Below are 16185 nucleotides of genomic sequence, written 5' to 3'. Positions count from 1 at the left end.
GTCATGCTCAACCACTTGTAAAACTAAAAACCCAAGCATAAGATCACATATATACTGTTGTTGCGTTTGCATTGTTAGTAAGAACGCAAGTGAAATGCAAATGCTATACAAAAGGTAAATGCAGGTGTATATAAGCTTATTAATATTGTATTATTGCTGGAAGACCTTAAATGTCAGTGTGTTATTGTTATAAAGTCCTACATATCAGTGTGATATTGTTTTTGCACCCCAAAAGAGACAGTTCCCAATAGAATGTTTTACATGTCTGATAATTAGGGTGCCCCAAAAACAGATACTGGGACCTCAACTTGTGCCCTGACCCATCGGTTGGGCACGTTTGATTTAATTAATGCATCCACAGACTCAAAGTTTTTAAAATGTATTAAGTGTTATTTGATTTTATTTGTTATTGAACAAAATGAGCAATAACAAGCAGAGCAGACACATAAGCAATTGTAATCTGTAAGAAAGCAGGAAATAACTCAATCTGGGAAATGTCTAAAACTGAAGAAAATGCAAATATATAGGTAGTTTTTATTTAAACACAAAGAAACATTTCTTACTGAAAAAAATCTGATTAAGTTACAGAACAGTGACATTTTCTACATGACAAATCACTAATTGCCATTATTGAGTTTACTAGCCACATACAGTTTTTTGACACTTCTTTTTGCATAAAATAAATGTACTCCTATGTCTAAAGATGTTTTGCACTGATTTATGTAAACCATTAGGGGAATGAATAAGCCTGAAAGGTTTACATTTTATTTCTGTTTTTAAATACCAAGTACCTCTATTTATTAGTTTCTTAAACATGTTAGACTAATTAAAAGATTCAGTGGCGTGATCATTGTTTGCTACTTTATAAAATTTAGTTTTCAGAAGACTTATTTCACTGTCAACCCCCCACTTTCCTTCAGCGATTGGATGGGAGCAGTCCGCTTCCTGTATGAGGGTTTTTAATTTGTTTTGCCATATGGATTATGTCATGTTATGGATTATAAATTATGACATCCAAAATAAAATGGCAGAAAGACAGTCAGTAACACGTATCAACACAGATGATGAGAGTTCAGGAGAGGATAGATAAATTTGGGAATCATCCGCATAGAGATGATACTAAAATCCAAAGGCGCTTAATAGTTTTCCAAGATAAGTGGTATAGATAGAGAAGAGTAGTGGACAAAGGACTGAGCCTTGTAGTACTCCAACTGATAAGGGAAACTGAGCAGAGGTGGATCCAGAAAAACTAACACTGAAAGAGCGATTAGAGAGGTAGGATGGGAACCAGGATAGGACAGTGCCTTCAAGATCTAAGGATTGTAGCATTTGTATGAGGAGAGAGTGGTTAACAGTGTCAAATGCAGCAGAGAGATCCAGGAGAATTAGAAGTGAGTAATGGCCTTTAGGTTTAGCAGTGATCAAATCATTGACAACGTTAGTCACCACAGTCTCTGTGGAGTGTTGAGAACTAAACCCTGACTGAAGGATCGAATAGGTTATTTGAGGAAGAACGCATGTGATGGAGTGTAGGCAGTTCTCTCAAGAAGCTTGGAGATGCTTGGGAGCTGAGATATGGGACGGTAATTTGAGAGAGTGTTTGGGTCAGAATTTTGTTATTTCAGAATAGGAGTAATCACTGTGTGCTTGAATAATAATGAAAGATATCAGCAGAGAAAGAGTATTTACAAATTTTAGTTAGGTGGTGGGATAAGAACAGGGACAGGATTCTACCGATTTTTGAGGGTATGGGATCAAGAAGATAGGTACTAGAGCAGGAAGATGAGAATGTAGATATTTCATCTTCATTTGTGAGATCAATTGAAGAGAGGGTGTCAGAGGGTGCTGGGAAGGAATTGAGCTTATTGCTTGTCGAGGGAGATGATTCCATTTCAAGTTGGATCTTATCAATCTTGTCCTTGAAGTAGGAAGCAAGAGCTTGGGCACTAAAAGTAGCAGAGAGTCAAGGGTGGGAAGGTTGAAAAGAGATTTAAAAGGTGTTTGGAGTTCGGAGCCTGAGCAGTGCCCAGAGCATTACAATATGAGTGGTAGATGGAGGTATGTGCGAGGTAATCATTAAAGGTATGAGATTTATGCTAGTGATGTTCTGCACACGTCTGCTCATATGGACTGGGGTAAAAGTGAGGAAGGTGCAGTACAACTTGGTTGAAAAACTTGGCTCTGGCAAAGACTGGAGATGCTGTGAACAACTGAGGAAATGGCATAGATTATAAACTCAATAATGACAGAGACTGAAGACACCGGAAACAGCTATGGTAGTACTGTGAAGAACAAAAGTACTGTTATAAAAATGCAAAGGTCAGAATAAAATACATAATAAATCATTTCATAAAAACAAACATCGGTGAAACTCAGAGAGGATCAGTTTAGATTATATTTTAAAAGTGAGCTTAATTTTCTGATGCAGAATATGTGCACAACCTTAGGGGTGGTATAATCATAAGTTAATGAAAGTAGGATTAATAGTGGTCTTGTTCCAAACAACCCAAAGACCAGTGAAACTTGAAAATGTTTTGTTTTTTGTAATGGAGGAAAGAGGAAATTATCCCAATTCCCTTTTATAATAGAGCTGCAGTTGGGAGAAAGGTTGAGATTGAACACCTTCATGTTAAATATATAAAAATTCCCTTCTTAGGTTTGTTTTCCTTTAATGTGAAAATGTTACTACTACATTTGTAGACATTTCAGTATAGCAAAAAATCCTTCAGTGAAAATTACGTGTCAGTAACTGTTTAGATGATTCTCAATAAAAATATTTACAAAAGTGGTCAACCATGGTGCCGTTTTGGACTCCAGGAAGAGTAAAAACATGGTAATGGGTATGTGCAATGGGGAAGATAGACACAATATATTTCTATTTACTTGTTCTTTAAATAAAATAGATGATACAGTTGGCTTTCACTTCCTATGTTTTCATTAGAAAAGATTAGCTCAAAAATACCTATATTATACTGGGAGCAATCAGTCTATTGTGTTCCGCAGTGCTGTAGAGTGACAGGCTGCACAGTGGCAGAGATCCTGTCTAATGCTGTCTAAACAGCACTGCTGCCAATCAAATACTGTGCGCCCCCACACTTGTTCTCATTTCCAAATGCTAGCTATGCAATTAAAAAGGAATGTGTGGGCACCTGCGTATCCCTAGATAGTTCCCAGAGAGCTATTAAACTCACTTGATTCGCTACATGTCAGTAAGATTGTACTGTGTATGTGTTGCAGCTATGGACACAAAGGGCAAATATAGAGAAACTCAAACTGTTCACAACTTTTCCTATAGGTTTTTCTAGAGGAAAATTAATGAATATTCTTACTGTATGTTTGTCATTCCATTAATCATTAATTCTTCCACAGTAAAATCATTGACAATCATTAATAGGACTGCTGCTCCTGTACATTTATAAATGAGTTGGCGTATCTTGTGAAATGGGCAACAAAGCTTTGTAGGAAGACAGAGCTTAGTGAGTGAACCTCTTTCTATGTCCGCTCCTGGCCTTTTGCCTGGGGAGCTGATTAAACTTTTCATTCATTGCCAGGTCTTTGAAGTTGTAATGTTTTAATAAAGTTCTATGTCTTATTATCGGAATTTACAGTATAGAGATCTCTAATCCTTAATATAATACAATGCATTTACACAAACCAGTAAAAGTTAGAACACTAAAGTTTTGTGCTCACATTTAAATGCTAAAACAGCAACAGAACATAAATCATTTTCTATAGCACCACATATTGTTCATTAGAATGTACCCATCACTTCATTAAGTGCTATAATATGAGAGAATTTGCCAAATGTCTACAGGAAATCATCTCCAACCCTGTAATATGCAGCAGGCTGGATGGTAGTTAATTATCTCATTGTCTGAAATGCAAATGCAGAGGTGTTACAAGTATTTTATTTTTTTTGCTTATAAAAAAAATGTTAAGCACAGTTGAAGACTACTCTTGTGATATCTTAGAAAAGGAGAGTGTTTTCTCATTTATGCTCTGATTTAGTTAATAAAGAAATATGTTTCAGCTTGAATTATCCTGCTATATTGAGAATGTTGACCTCAGCCGGGCTTGTTTTTTCAATAATTTATTACTAACCTGAGAAACAGTTTTTTTCTAGTTGCATTTTACATTAAGTATGTCAAAGTGTATGATATATATCATTGTTTCTAACGTTGTTCCATTTTGTAGTTGTTCCATATATGTTTTTCGGGAGATCAAGGTATAGCCAAAATCTAATTTTACTTCTTAGGAAAAAATGGTGATGTCTGAAAACAGTTATTATTTATTTATTTATTTGTAAAGCGCCACAGATTCCGTAGCGCCGGTCGCAGAAGCAAGTAACAAATAGATGAGGTAATACATATAAGGAGCACAAATGGGTGTGAGTAGTGCTATGCAGAGTGCAGCAAAAGACAGAATAGGACTTACAATGGAGAAAAACAGTAGACAGACATTAGAATAGGTAGAGAGGACCCTGCTCACAAGAGCTTGCATTCTAGAGGGAGGGGTGGTGAAAACAGTAGGACCAACTGGGAGAAAATGGAGATGGCAGGCTATGGAAGAAAAGGTGGAGGATAAGATTGTCAGGAGGTGGTAGGATAGGCAAGCTGGAAAAGGTGAGTTTTGAGTGAGTGTTTGAAGGTCTGAAGGTTGGGGAAGTCGAGTGTTTAAAAACAGTTATATAAACTTTAAGAGAGCTTTTGTACTATTTTATTTCTCTTAGGATTTTCTACTCTCTCTGAACTGGCATATGTAACGATCATTTGATTGTGGTGAAGTATAACTGCAGCCCCTTTAAATATAAAAATGTTCATATATATAATTGGATATGTCATTTCAAATTGTATCATGGAATGTTAATCGGCTTCATTTTCCATTTAAAAGAGCAAGGATTCTCTAACATCTTCAAACCTTGAAAATGGATATTGCATTAATACAAGAAATGCATCTTAATGAGAAAGAGAATTTTAAAAATATATATATCTGGATTGGCCATATATTTTTTTCACAACCTATAATAAAATGGAACAAACTAAGTTATACTAATTCCTAAAAAAAATAAATGCAAAAACTTTGGAAAAAATTGAAAATTTGTTAAAAGTTGAAATGTTGTATAAAAACATCATATTTAAGTTAAGAACGACAAATTGTTCCCCTGTATAATTAATTAATGTTCCCCTATTAAGCAAGTAATATTATATTAAATATTATTTTAGGTGGAGACATGAAAAAATGAACAGAGAGCAGGTTAGACAACTAAGACTTCAAAGCAACACATAGACCCGATTCTAACGCTCCATTAAAAAGGATGGTCCAATCTTTAAATCTGCTGGATACCTGAAAATGTTTACACCAAGATTCTAAGGACTTTTCTTTATTTTGCATGCTCACCAGTCAACTTAATTAATTATCTTTTTCCATCCAAAAACATTTTAGGTAAAACAATTTCATTGTAATGCGTAACTACTATTTATTAGCTGAATAGCCTATAACAGATGGAAACAAAATTAAAAAAGCAAATGTGGCATGCTGAACCATTTGGCACCCAGAAACCAGTTTATACAATTAAGCTTCAACACTTGAATGACTTACTAGACCTTAAGAAAGCTAAGTGAAGGCTATTCTAGAGTTGAACAAATACCCTGACCTTTCTAACCTCTCAGGATGTTGTGACTACTCTCAATCACCAAAGGGATATTTTAAGAAGCTGACCAAGGACTTCAAAATAAAGACAAATGACTATTACAAAACAGAGAATGTTATATAGAGATATATAAATGCTTTCCAGCATGAAATATACACTCTCAGAGACATCTTTAAAACATTGAAGTTAAGTTGAAGTCAATGGAAGATCTAGAACACACACAAAAGTCCAGAAAAGCACAGCACGTAAACTAGTCAGATATGCAAAGCAGAACTCACATATGACCTGCTGAAAGGTTTAGCTGACACGGGAGTAACAGTCAACAGCTCCACAGTATAGTGTTGCTTACACAAAAATGATCTGTATGGTAGAGTTATCAGAAGAAAACCTTAAAATGTAAACAGTTGATAACATAACCATAGACCTTTCTTGGTTTTAACCTTAATCCTTATGTGCTATAATAAAAGACACCACACTGACTTGTTGGCAAATAAAAACTTCTTTATGTAAATAGCCATTTGCTATTATTGTGGCAGGAGAACACTGTACTCAGCCTTGTCTATACATAAGCGTACCCTACTATCTGCACGTTAATAGTACAACAAAATTATTACCCTAGTATTATAACTATTGGTTTTCATCTGAGTGTTTCCCAACTATCATTAGCACATGCTAGCGGCTGTAATATGAGACATTTTCAATTTTATTAATTTTGGATTAGGAGTGCTCCTAAACCCCATTTCTGTTTCTTCTTCCTTTTTCTGTTGTATGTTTCATCTAATGGGAAGAGCACCCCCTCATCATGATAATGATCTAGATAGATATATGAGGCATATCCATAACTCTGTGCGGATTACTCCCTTTTTCTTTTTCGAAATCCGGCTAAAGGCTTACGCTTTCCTGGGAGTACGAAGAGCAGAAGTCCAGCTTCACTGTTACCTCGCTTTTGGAGAGCACACAGATGGGTAACTTATCCAAAGGAAGAGGAACAAGGGTCCTTACAGTCCTTCTCCCGATCTCTGTCCTCCGTCAGCTGGCAGGAACCATACCTCCTACACCAGCCTGATCTTTCCTCCATCAACCCCCCTGACACTCCACTGCTCTTTTTTATGCCCACAGAATAGCCTCAGGCTGTAGGGGTGTGTTGACTGTCTTCTGTATCTTAGGATATTAAGGCATAGGAATACAATACACATTTCCTAATTAAGGTGCTTAAATCAGACACAGAAAGCCCTGTGAATGCACTACTAAACATTATTTTGTTTGCCTGCAAATGTAGCTAAAAACACAATATTATACTTCTCAGGGCTCCCCAACAGTGCAAGTTTTCCGGATCACATGTGACATAATTAGGACCACCTGTGGATCTGTTACAATGTGTCAGTCAGTAATGAATACACCTGTGCTCCAGCAAGGAGATATCGAAGACCTGCACTGTTAGGGAGCCCTGAGGACTGGGCTTGGGAAACCCTGCTGTAATGGGTGGTTAACTTGCAATTTAAATATACACAATCTATATAAATGGTTACTGCATAATGTAATGGTGACTATTCACTTCATTGTGTTTTAAACATAACACTTGTCTGACTAGAGTTTAACAGAGGAGGGGACACTACCTCTAGATAGATCTTCTGTTATTTAGGTAAACAAAGATAGCTTCTGTTAAACAATAGTCTGGTCTACCTGATAATATGATTATTGATGTATGTGTCTACAGATCTACAATATACATAGACTTACTCCTTTGGCATAAGTGAACAATAGGAAGCCCTCAGACTAACACGAATATCTCACCTACAGTGTAATAGATAACATAATACAATATATATTATATATTATTAATATCATATATTACCAATCTTAAAGCTAATATTCATATACAATATGGGCGCACAGACATGCTATGGGAATGAAAAGTCACATACGGAATACACAGTCATAGTGTGTGCTAGGGCAGACACTCTAGGGGGACATTGGGATAAAAAGTACATGTTTAATGGTATCGTGACAGTGCACTTCACCCACCTTGCTTTCCTATACAGTGTTTTCCTGCTACGACAAAAGCTGAACCAGTCTTAGTACTGCAATCCATGGATTGCTCACACTTACCAAGCAATTCCAGAAATACTTCCGGGGCGGAACCAGCACCCGTACCAGACCAGTGCCTCCACTCGATATGACAATCATACCTCTGGGGCTGAACCAGCACCCACATACCTTACACGGTATGTGGGTGAAAGAAAGTATATTGGTTAATATTATTTTACCGTGCGATTGCGATCAGTATGCAAAATGTCATGGCGCAATCGCACAATAAATAACGCACGCATACACTCACACTTACACATTCACTTGTATATAGTTCATATTTATAATAGTTCCAATCCACAGTCATTTATGAACAAATGTTATTTAGTTTATAGTTAAATATTGTAATGTTATATGCACTTTAGTGATATTTAAAGTTCAGGTCACAGGAAGCATGTCATGTTTGGTATCATTCTAATCCCCTATTTATCCGCAGACGTCCGGTTCGTTCCCCAAAAGGATCGCACATTTCCGTATGCTAGTTATGGATAATAGGGAATAAATGGTTAGAATGATATTGTCTGTGTAATGCTAATGAACCAGTTTAAACTAGTCCTTGGCAGGAAAATTAGTATTCATTCTCTGGAGAGCTGACCTCCACCCTTGGAAAGTTGACCCCCACCCTTGGAGGGTGTCGTTTGAATTGACCTATGGACTGCTTTACACTGGACCCTCCTGAAGCCTGAACCTATGGAAACATGACAAATCATCTGTATTGTTCTCATTGTATCACTGAGTGTATATAAGCAGAGGCCCTGGGACCAGCAGGCAGTATGGATCGACTGTACTGTATTAATTTTTTGAACTGTAATACTTTTGCTTTTGCTAAATAAATTCCTTGTGCTTTGGAACCTCACAAATCGCATAGACAATAATTATTGGAAAATGATGAAATTACTTTAATAATTTTAGGGCTCGCAGCTGGAGGTTATGCTACCGGACAATACGCAACGCCTACGGATTTCCGTTCCTCAACAAAGGGTGGAGTGATGCGTCATATATGGGTAAGAAGTGAACGCAATGTGTTCAAAACCTGTTTATCATACTGTGTTGTGAAACCGATGTCCGTTTTTGCATAATCTGAGGAGCGCTAACTTGAATCTAGGGACAAGAAAGAGAATTGTTTCTTTTAATTGTTGCTTTGCGTTTAAATGTATTGCATTGCATAGCGAATTTGTACTTCCTGCATTGCGTATGTGTACTTCCGGTGTTGTTGCCACGTGTTCAAACAGTCGTATTGATAGTCTGTGATATATCTATTGTATAATCACTTGTTAAAGCCTCTGAAAAGATATAACTATTGTTTGGGAAATTAATTTTTCTGCGCAGAAAACGAAGGAGTATGTGTATGTGAATTGTGCAATTATAAAGTGAAAAGGTGACTTTCTGTTGAAATAATACAGGGGAAGGTGCTGTATGATGAAACGGGGTAAAAAGAGATGACCTGAGAGACAAAGATTCTGTTTAAGGGAGAACAGTGTGTAAAGAAACCTTTGTGTGGTGTTCTGTTCTAACAGAGAACAGGGGATAGACACCACAGAGTACATATGGCAGGTATACTCAAAGCGAAAAAAACAACAGGTTTTCGTTGCATTCCCAATAGTAATCGCAAAGCTTACTGATAGGTAGTATCTGTAAGCGGTGCGATCGGACCGCGTGGTTGATTGTGCAACCGTGATTGTGACTTGGGAGTTGTGGTGGGAAATACACTGCAACCGCTGATATTCTGATCAATATAGAGTGCTAACAGTTGTAAAGTACCCAAACTGGAAAGGCAGGTTATTGCGAATTTAGTACTTTTCTGATCCCAGTTGTTGTGTTAGGTTGTTCCTTGATTGAGACAGATAGGGTGGGTTGCGCTACCTCTAGATATGTGAAGCAGCCAATAGACGAACCTGAAAATGTGTAGGAGGGAATCCCTACCCTCCCAAGGGGAAACAGGGTTTGAAATAAGTAAATATCAGGTTCTGGGCGCTGATCAGTGTGAAATATATGGCAGGATGGATAAGTGAAGTAGGATATAATAGATGTTTATTGTAACATGGTTTACATGAAACACATTCCGGCCGGAAAAAATATTGTGCATGCAATGCACTACATGGTGTAATAAAGGCACATGATATCACAAATGTATCACAAAAAAATATATATATAAATAAATAAAAATATTGATATATATCACAAAAAAGGAGGTCACAAAAATTGTATATATGTGTATACAGGAGCTCAAAAGTATCGGATAGCAATGGAAAAACAAATGAAAGGTAAAATCACGGAAAAAAAAATGACAGTCCTGGCTTAACATAAAGCCCGCTATGTAGGCTATGAGCCCTTGTGGATATAGCGTTAATGATTGAGAATGTTGTCCAAAGAACCAATGTGTCCAAAGGGTTAAACAAATGGTCCAGGGTGACTTACATATTTTCGTTCGACAGAGAAGGGTTGTTCACGGGGCGAGGATTCCTCCTAGGATGCGGCAGCGTCTCTTGTCCCTCGGTTGTGGATTTGAGAGAATCGCAGGCACGCAGCCTGTGTATACAACGGAGGTGGCGTGTGTAACGTATGCACGCTCTCTTGTTTAATTCGCGCCCAACAAAAACCTGATCAGATGATTCAGATGAATGAATGAAAATCCTCGCCCCGTGAACAACCCTTCTCTGTCGAACGAAAATATGTAAGTCACCCTGGACCATTTGTTTAACCCTTTGGACACATTGGTTCTTTGGACAACATTCTCAATCATTAACGCTATATCCACAAGGGCTCATAGCCTACATAGCGGGCTTTATGTTAAGCCAGGACTGTCATTTTTTTTTTTTTTTTTTTTCCGTGATTTTACCTTTCATTTGTTTTTCCATTGCTATCCGATACTTTTGAGCTCCTGTATACACATATATACAATTTTTGTGACCTCCTTTTTTGTGATATATATCAATATTTTTATTTATTTATATATATATTTTTTTGTGATACATTTGTGATATCATGTGCCTTTATTACACCATGTAGTGCATTGCATGCACAATATTTTTTCCGGCCGGAATGTGTTTCATGTAAACCATGTTACAATAAACATCTATTATATCCTACTTCACTTATCCATCCTGCCATATATTTCACACTGATCAGCGCCCAGAACCTGATATTTACTTATTTCAAACCCTGTTCCTTGATTGAGTATGTTGACAATTCCGTGTTATTGTTCATTGATAATTAGTCCGGTGGAGTTGAGGGGACGTACCTGTTGAAATCGTCTGCAGCCAATAAAGTCTCTATTAATAAAGAATGGATACGCTAGAGATGGCCAATGATGTGCTGCCTAAGGAATGGCTGATTGGTTCAGCGAGGTATATTATGCATAAGAAATATGGTGCGTACGCAACGGCATACATACTAAGCACACACAGCGAAATGCGCGTCAGCGTTTCGCTGGATGTCCCTATTTGCCTGTGAAATTGGAGGGATTCATATTTATGCCACATTGCCCTAAGTAGATCCAAAGTTAGATGGAGCATATGCTAGGTAGTTAGCAAGACACTATTAATATACCAGAGTGGAATGTCCTGAAGATTATCAGGCTTGCTAGGTGAATTACAGCCTTGAGAAAGTCACCTAGGTGACGAAACACGTTGGGCAATCACAACACATTTCCGGCTCTCCACTTCCGGTCACACGTGCGTTCCACGCTGGAACGCAGGCTACAGACTCTCCACGTGATCATCGCGATCTCCAGTTTTCCCTCACAACCGCTCCATCTCCACTTCCTACCAGGATTACCAAGTTTTCTTCATAACCAAGACTCATATACCACCGTTACTACTGGACTTCCTATGGTCATTTGGACACCTCTGCAGGATTCACCTAAGCGCAAGTATAGATATGATACATCACTCATGACTCTTTGCCACTAAGCTGTCGCTGTTTGTGGCCAGCCCCCGGGACAAATCTACACATTGTTCTTAGTGTATCTACACATTGTTCTCAGTATATGGACTTCCATTTTTATGAACTTGCCTCAGCGCGCTGGTGTTATATCTCTGCCTCAATATTGTCATTATTGTGCATATGTTGATACCTTGATTTTATCTACAATGTTTGGATATTGTTTGCTTTTTGATTTTTGATAAAGTGTACACACATGATCTTGTAGCCCTCACCATTCATTTCCTATAGGGTCCATCGCAGAATATCCATCAACACTCAGATTCTGAGGCGTGCCTCCACCCATTACTACCCTTTAGGTTTAAGCGCAGAATTTTTCCATATATATTGTATGTTCAGGTTGGACTATCCTGTCATTCAGCTGCTGACCTAATTTATCGTGTAGTGCGCTCGTCCTCCATTTTTCTTTGCTAGGTGAATTTACTTGCTTATCTCGAGATTAGTCCTTTGCATTACACATACACCAGACGTGGTCTATGAAGCATTTACTTTAGGACAATTGTTTACCTATCTGAGATCTATTTCGTATGGGCTCGTTAACCCTCTCATCATATTATATATAGGGCCTTTGGCGCATCCAGCGAATTTTAATAGCACAAATTTGTTTTATGGTATACATATTTTTATATTTCCTTGATCTACACAGCTAATAAAAGTTAAGTTTTAATTAGTTCCGTCTTCTCCTCCATGAGTGTATATGAGAGCACCACTGCACTTGCTCAAATCTCTCTTTACCTTGTTGCTAACATCATACTTTAGTGAATAGGTTGCACCCCTTTATGGACATTGACAGAAATTTACCTGTACAATAGGAATTAGTGGGTCATTGCTCTCCATCACTTGTGCGATAGGTATAGATTTTCTCTCCCCCAATTCTACACTCCTTTAGATATTAATTAAAATCCCATTAGCAATACAAGGTACAATACAGAGAGGGGTAACTATATCCCTACAAATTTGCAATCAGAAATACGGCTAATTATTGTTTGTTGAATTTATAATATAAGATGGATCTTATGTACATGAAAGCAAATTGCTCTATACCCTTATAAAAACAAAATGGGGAGGAGAGCCCTGTTCATAGGAGCTTACAATCTAATGAGGTGAATCTTGACCATTAGTATATACAATATGATTCATCTATACAGATACACATACCCGCTTATCACTCACCTGATATCATTTCTCTGTACCTGTACCAATTACCTGCACACTAGTAACTAAAGAAAATCATCTCTATATTATAACTTGATACACAAGTGAGATAAATAAATGATTAGTTCTTCTCTGTTCAGCTCACACAATCCTGTAGATAGACTTCCATCATCACAGCTTAGACTCCATTACCAATACAGGATAAAATACAAAGAGGGGTTAGTATAGGCATACAAACTTTCATGGTAAACCGTTGTTGAAGTTTAATAATTGGACAAAGATGGTAATCAATAATTTCTGTACACTGCAAGCAGTTGCGATACAATTAATACGCAACATAAATATTATCGGAGCAATATGTGCATAAGTTTAATATAAAAAATATTGTGGTGAAAAACCTAACTAATGTTTTCAACATATAAATTACATCGAGTTTGGTATCATTCAGTTCGCAATTGCATGAGAACGTTTCCGGTATTATATTTGTAGTGTTCACACATTGCTAGTTATAACTAATAGCACTATTCATACACCAAATAGCAAGTCCAGAGATGTCATAAAAGAACTGGTTTATACAGATCTAGAGGCGGGAGCCTGAAGAAGGACACCTGGCCACCTCAAGGAACAATTACCCAATGGGACGTCGAGTTCTTGAGTTCTTGAAAGTGGACCTTAATACTGTAACTGGGTAACCTTGTGATGACTGTACAGTGTATACATTGTTCACCTCTGGCTTTGGAAACCAGAGTGTTGATAGAAACTTGTGTTGGTGCAAACGTATGCATGCGATATTTTGCTTGTAATTTGCGAATAAAACTCTTTTGTGCTTTGGAACCACAGCAATCGCATCGGAGAATCTTTATTTCAGGTGATACATACAGATGTAACTCTCTGCTAGAAGAGATTAAAATGGAATGCGTTAACTACTGCTAATTAGTATTTATTGAATTTAGAATATAATATAACATGGGTCATATGTACATAAATGAATATTGCTTTATATCCTTATAGAATTATAAGGGGAAAGGGAGCCATGCTCCTAAGAGCTTACAATATAATTAGGCGAATCACATTATCAACTAAAGAAAATAATCCCTATATTATAACTAGATTCAAAGTGAGATAAATATATGATTAGCTTTCTCAATCCTGCAGACAGAATTCTTTCATCACAGCTAACACTCCATTAACAATATAAGGTGTAATACAGAGAGGGATACTATATCCATACAAACATTCAATCAGAACCCACTAAAATACATTATTATTGAATGAGTTAAATACTGCTAATTATTTTTTTGTTGAATTTATAAGATATATTACATGTATATAAACGCAAATTGCTATATATCCTTATAGAAGCATAATGGTGAGAGAAGTTCTTCTCATAGTAGCCTACAACCTAATAAAATTAATCTTGTTTATTAGGGTTTACAATATGATTCAAGTATACAGCTACACATACCTGCTTATTACTAATCTGATATAATTTACCTGTACACTAGTAACTAAAGAATCCATTGCTATATTATAACTTGATACAAAGTGAGATAAATAAATGATTTGTTTTTCCCTGTGGAGCGCACACAATCCTGCAGATAGAATTCGCTCATCGCAGCTTACACTCCATTAGCAATGCAACATGCAATACAGAAGAGGTTAGTATATCCATACAAACGTTCAATCAGAATCTTCTTAATAGAGATTAAATTAATTGAGTTAAATACTTCTAATTTGCAATTATTGAATTTATAATATAATCAAAATTGGATCACATCTACATTATTATTATTGTGGATTTGTAAGGTGCCACAGTGCTCCGAGGCGTCGTACAGCAGGGAAAACAGGACATACATAAAATAGGGAGATAAAAAACAGACAAAATAATGCAGACATGAAAACAAAGGGAATGGAGGACCATGCTCATTAGAGAGCTTACATTCTAAGTGGAAGAGGGCACAGCTGAAACAAGAGGAGCAAATGTGGCTCAGCGTGGAGATAGTTATGAGGGTGCATTAGTGTGAATAGTGTTATCGGCCATAAGGTCACTTCTAAAAAGAGATGGGTTTTCAAACAGCGTCTAAGGATTGGAAGGCTGTGGGAAAGTCTGATTGAATGTGGTAGGGAATTTCATAAGTGGGGAGCAGCACGGGAGAAGTCTTGTAGGTGGAAGTGAGACGTGGTTACCAGAGACGAGACAAGGTGCAGGTCAGAGGTAGATCTAAGAGGGCAAGACATAGTATATAAGTACATATTGCTGTATATCCTTATAGAATTATAAGGAGGAGTTAATCCCTGCTCATAGTATGTCCATAAACATTTTCAATCAGAATTATGGTAAAAAGAGATTACAATTGAATGAGATAAATCCTGTTAATTAGTATTTTTTTAATGTGTAATATTGTATAATAGTATGATCTAACTTACGGTACTTTTCATTTGAAGCTAAATAATAAAGTATGCAAAAGGAATGATGATAAGATAAGAACTTTCAATAAAGTATAATCTAAACAAATACACTTACTTTCTCACTTACCTCCTTGCACTTACCTGTACATTAGCAATGACAGCATATCATCTAAATACAAAAATTAAATGGAAATTATTTACTGAAATCTAAATATTATTCAAGCGAATTTGAGGAGAGAGTATCATGCCCCATTGATTTAACACTGACATGCGTTTGTGAAGTTGTTATAATTTCCTAGATATAGAGATTCATTAGTCATGTCAGTGATCTGGGTATTCAACCTCCCAACTGACTGACTGGAGCAGTTTCTGATCTTTATATCAGTCTCATGATTGTCTCCATGATAGATTTTGGCTAGTTGGCTTTGAACTCATGTTACTAATAAGTGATCAAAATAGCAACCAGAGCTGGTGTAGGTTTTAAGACTAGAAGATAAAAATGAAATCACTGTAATGCCATGACTAGATCAAGTCTCTGACTAGACCAAAGCTTTGTGCCCCTCATGGTCATAGTTGCCTACTCTCCAAGAATGTTCGGGAGACTCCTGAGAGAGCAGGGCAACATCCTAGATCCTTTCCACTTAGTTAAGTGGTGGGGGCGGGGATTAGGACGTGATTCACAGAGCCCCACCCTCAGACGCCCACTTGCCTCCCGGATCTCCCGGGAAGATAAATTGTCAAAGTTGGCAAGTATGCGCATGACTTTATCTTGCTGTGTTGTTCAAATTCATCAAGACAAGTCAAGGATAGACGAAATACTGGATAACTGGTGCACAAGAACAGTCCTAAATGTATTATCTAATTTCCTATCATCTAAATCCAACAAATTTCAATAAAATATAACTTTTATTAATCAAAATTTCAAAACAATATATAAAAAA

The 16185-nt window shown here is 37.0% G+C and overlaps 1 long non-coding RNA gene across 1 annotated transcript; it reads right to left on the bottom strand.

Moving 5' to 3' along the window:
- Positions 1 to 13073: 13073 nt before the first annotated feature.
- Positions 13074 to 15817, bottom strand: LOC142140187 (uncharacterized). Its single transcript, XR_012688322.1, has 2 exons — positions 15386 to 15817; positions 13074 to 13729 (listed from the first exon to the last, which is right to left on the bottom strand). It is a non-coding gene; the product is annotated as an uncharacterized LOC142140187 (long non-coding RNA).
- Between the last annotated feature and the right edge of the window lie 368 nt (positions 15818 to 16185).

Source organism: Mixophyes fleayi, chromosome 2, assembly GCF_038048845.1.
Source record: "Mixophyes fleayi isolate aMixFle1 chromosome 2, aMixFle1.hap1, whole genome shotgun sequence".
NCBI lineage: Eukaryota > Metazoa > Chordata > Amphibia > Anura > Limnodynastidae > Mixophyes > Mixophyes fleayi.
This window is presented reverse-complemented; position numbering and strand designations above follow the sequence as displayed.